The following is a 4,508-nucleotide window of genomic DNA, read 5'->3' on the forward strand; positions in this document are numbered from 1 at the left end:
TAGTGATCACATTATGATGATGTCAATTCATCATCATTTCAAGGAAGATCCTTTTTGGAGGAATATAAAGAAAAAATTTTTGCATCCCCTGTAAGTACACTTTCTTACCCATTTTCTCTTTCTCCCTCCCAAGGTATGCAGTGCAGCTGGCATTGAGGAGCAGCACGGGGCCGTCGGGACGCACTAAGGTGGAGACGACCTACAAGGTGGAGAAGGAAAAAAAGGAGCTGCATTTATATTTAAAACCAAATTAAGAATTCTATGTTATAAACGGAGCCGCACCACCGCCACACCAACTCCACCTCCACCCAAACGCCGCCCCCACCATGCCCATCCTCAAGCAGCTGGTGGGCTCCTCCCAGACCAAGCGGCGCTCCCGCATGGACCTTACCCGCGAGATGATCAGCTCCCCGCTGGGCGACTTCCGCCACACCATGCACGTGGGCCGCAGCGGCGACGCCTTCGGCGACACCTCCTTCCTCAGCAGCCGCTCCGGCGAGCCCCCGCCGCCGGAGACGCCGCCGCCGGCCTACCCCCACTCGCCCCCGGCCGGGCCTGCTGTCCCGCACCTTCCGCAGCAGCAAGCGCTCCCAGTCGGTGACCCCGCGTGGACCAGCGGCGCCACGACGACGACGGGCTGGCCTCGCCGGCGCGCCCTCCCCCGGCCACGTGAAGAACGCCATGTCCCCTGCCCTTCCTCAACGACGACGACAGCGTGGACGGCGCCGCCACGCGGAGCCTGACGTCCAGCCCCCTTGAGGCACGGCGGCGGGCGCCCGTACAACGGCAACGCCGCCGCCGCCGCCTACACCAGCGCCGGGCTGTGCCAGGGGCTGGAGCTGGAGGAGAGGAGCTTCGGGGAGCTGACGGACCTGCCGGAGACGGCGCCCTCCCCGTACCGGGGAGGCATGAAGCGGGCCGAGTCGGTGATGTCGTTCCACATCGACCTGGGGCCCTCCATGCTGGGGGAGATCCTGGGCGTGATGGAGAAGGAGGAGGACGACCTGGGCTACGAGGAGGGCAAGAGCAGCGAGGGCCACGCCTCGGCCGCCCCTCAGCACCGTGGGCGAGGGGGACGACAGCGTGGCCGGCGGCGGCGGCGGCGGTGGACTCGGGGGGCTGGGCGAGTTGGAGGCCAACGACGAGGAGGAGGAGGAGGAGGCACAGGAGGATGAGGAAGAGGCGAGGCTGCAGCACGACTCCATGCACGCGGGCAGCTCCGGGGACCTGGGGCCCGAGAGCGGGGGCCCGTACACGCCGCAGTACACCCCCGAGGCCCGGCCCAAACTCCCGCGGCACCTGGACAGCTGCTCCATGTCCAGCTCGGGCTCGGCGCCCGCGGAGGGCGAGCAGCCGGGGGCCGCCGGCTACGCGGGGGGGGGGGACACGGACAGCGCCACCTTCAGCGCCCCGCCCGAGGAGGAGAGCGCCTTCTCGTCGTTCCTGGACGACGAGGACGACGAGATCGGTGTGTGAGGTCGCTACCGGACCCCCAACCCCCCCCCCCCCCCCCCCCCCCCCCATCTCCCCCCTGCGCGGGCTTGGACTTACCTCACCTGAAAACTAGAACTGGATTTTTGGTTTGGCACACATGCTCCTCCTCCAACCAGGATGGGTTGGGGGGGGGGGGGGAGACCCTGACTCTCTCTGACACCAACACCACATGTCAGAGCTCCCTCTTCCCGGCCCCCCCCTGTGCATTAATCTCTCGGCCGGTCTGACAAACTCACTGGCCCTCTTTTTGAACACCGACCGAGAGAACTGACTCGGGGGGGGGGGGGGGGGGGAAAGGAGCTGCTCATCAAATAAGGATCATTCCCGGGATTAAGCTGAAATAAGGTGTCGGCGGGCGGCAACGTCAAATGAACACATGTGACACCGCCAAGCTTATTTTACGCCGTTTCCCACCTCAGCCGCAACTAGACTCTGAAGAGAAGTGAACAGTTTTGAACAGCGTATGCCTCGGTTCTGTCTCGCTCTGCCCTCGTCTCCCTAACGGCGATGGGTGCCTCATCACAGTGTAGAGAGGCGCTTTTGTGTGACACCTTCACCAGCAGCGCATCACTTGCTGGGACAAGCGCGGAGCCAGGTCTCACTCGTAGCAACGTGTATCCGGAGAGTGCCATACACATCTGTCACGCAAGTGCTATGACATATCCTTTTTGCCTTTTTTTGTAGTTTTGTAGTTTCCTGCGCCACTGCTGCCAACCTTGTGTCCCTTACCTTGCCTTATAACTCAACTGTTTACTCTGCCGTGCCAGGCTGTCCTCTGTAGCGTTATTGTGGAGTAACAAATGGCTAAGGAGAGAGAGAGAGAGAGAGACCTACTTGGTCTTTCAGGTTGTTTTGAGGTCATTTGTAAGCAGGGCATAATCAGACAGAAAGCAGTTTTGACCTCTAATGTGGAGCAGTTATCTCCTTGCCACCTGTTTGTCTGCGGTCACGTTGAAACTGAGCCCCTGTTCGAACACCACTTCCTCGCTTTTTGCAGTGATGAGTGTATACACGAGCGAACTGGAACCCTGCAAATGTCTATAACAGATGCTCAACTTCCTGTGGGCCTTCCGGAGCCATTCATGTCAAAGAGAACATGCAGGGTTTATATATATGCACAACAACTAGAATACAAAACTGTGCTGCCAATCCGCAAACCCAAAACTCTGGACACTACTTCTGTTTTGTGTTGTGCGTCTTTTATCTTTGAGTTGTTTTTTGTCTGTATGTAACAAGATACACGGTCTTAAATAATAAAGTCTTTAAAGATTATGGGTGTTTTTGTTTTTTTTTTCTTTTCCTGCAGTCTGCACTCGGCTGTGTCACGGGCAACTTGAGTCAATCTGTAGACGCGTTTTAAAAGCCAGTGAATCTGCGGAGACGACGCTGAGGGGGGAAGAGATTACCGCCAGCGCCACGTCAAGAGACATGAGTGATGTGCAGCGGCAACTTTCTAGTCATAAATAATCTCGGTTTCGGGACTTCCTGTTTTGAGATGCTGTCAAATGTGTCACACTGTCTCCTCGATGATTAATCACTGCTGACTTTAATTCATCAACTGTTGCGGCGTGATGAACACAATGCATGTTGAATGACATATTGTTCTTTAACTAGATCCCCTGTAGGGAGGGAAGGATATAGTGATGACAGGAGCGGGAGAGGTGGAAAAACATTGGGTACATCACGTCGGATGCTTATTCGATCTGTGTACCGCGTTTAGCCGTCACGTCTGGACCCATTCATGGGGAAGTGTTTTCAAAGTTGTGCATTGCTGGGTTCTTTTTAAACGCCGTTTTGTATGCTGTTTGACTTACTATTTCTTATCTTTGTGAAAGAATAATGTATACTGTCCGTGTTCCTTATCTGAAATAACCTATATTTTTCAATAAAATGAATATTGAACATCTATCACGGTCATAGTTTGTGTGTTTTCTTTACCTGTAGCCTACCTATAGTTACTATACTATTTAATTTTTCTTCCTTGCTTTATTATGTACTTATTTTCTCAAGGTAACACTACTAGAGGAAGGAAGGAAGCAATCCAGGCCCAGCAGTTGGACAAACTGTTAGGCGCTGGCTGCACAGGAAGTGATTACTCCTGGATGGAGGCCAGGCCTCTTTTGGAAGGGATCCAAAATGGAGTTGTGATGGCGAGTTCAATGCTAAACGGAAAATCCGAAAGCTGTCCTTTAATACGACCATCAAAACGGTTGACTCTCTGGTCGTCTGGCTCTATTAAGACACTTTTATTTTTCAAACCGTCATTTCTATGAAGTTCATAAGTGTAGCAGTAGGCCACTAGGGATGTGTTGTATTCTAAACAACTTTCAACTACTTCAAACTTCCGAGCATCTTTTCTGTTATGTTCTCGTGTCAGGGCTGAATGTGCCCTCCACATCCCCTCCCTCCGAGACAGCTGCTCCAGGTCTCCATCAACAAGACCCCTGGGAGTGGGGGAGTAGGGGGGTAGTGGCGCGAGACAGGATACGGCCACCTCTTTGTTCTCGTTCGTCCTCCCGATGGCAGGCATACAGATGGTTCGATTACGTGAACGCACCACGGCTGTATTCAGAATAAATAAACGCACCTGATACAGTATGTAGTTAAGATTGTGACCGGTGCATAGAACACACCGGAGACCGATGACACACAGGGTGCATTTGGTGGGTTTCAATGTGGTTCATTGCAATCCACATATTTTACTTTATGCCTGGAAAGTTTTCCATCTGTCAACATTTACGCATTGTAGTCCAAAGGTCAAACTAAAACAGCGGAAAGAGTTTAAAACAGGTCACTTAAATCGATTGTTAAGGTCAATAACAAAACGGTGGGGCTATGGATTCTTCTTTAGCCTCGCCTTCCAAGATTCATCAGAAGTATTCTTTGTACTTGCGCATTTGAGCCGTCTATCTCAACATATTATTACCCGCAGTCTGAGTCAGGAAGTCTACTCTCTTCTCTCTCCAATCGCACGGCGCGCCACCGATCGCTCAGGCCACGGCTCGTACGCCATG

The 4,508-nt window shown here is 53.8% G+C and overlaps 1 pseudogene across 1 annotated transcript; it reads left to right on the forward strand.

The window, feature by feature from the left end:
* The first annotated feature begins 292 nt into the window (after positions 1–292).
* On the forward strand, positions 293–2,083 carry LOC311374664 (cdc42 effector protein 4-like; annotated as a pseudogene). Its single transcript has one exon. The product of its transcript is annotated as a cdc42 effector protein 4-like (transcript).
* The last annotated feature ends 2,425 nt before the right edge of the window (positions 2,084–4,508 follow it).

The sequence above is a fragment of the Micromesistius poutassou genome, assembly GCF_964030765.1.
Source record: "Micromesistius poutassou genome assembly, contig: SCAFFOLD_4642, whole genome shotgun sequence".
NCBI classification, from domain to species: domain Eukaryota; kingdom Metazoa; phylum Chordata; class Actinopteri; order Gadiformes; family Gadidae; genus Micromesistius; species Micromesistius poutassou.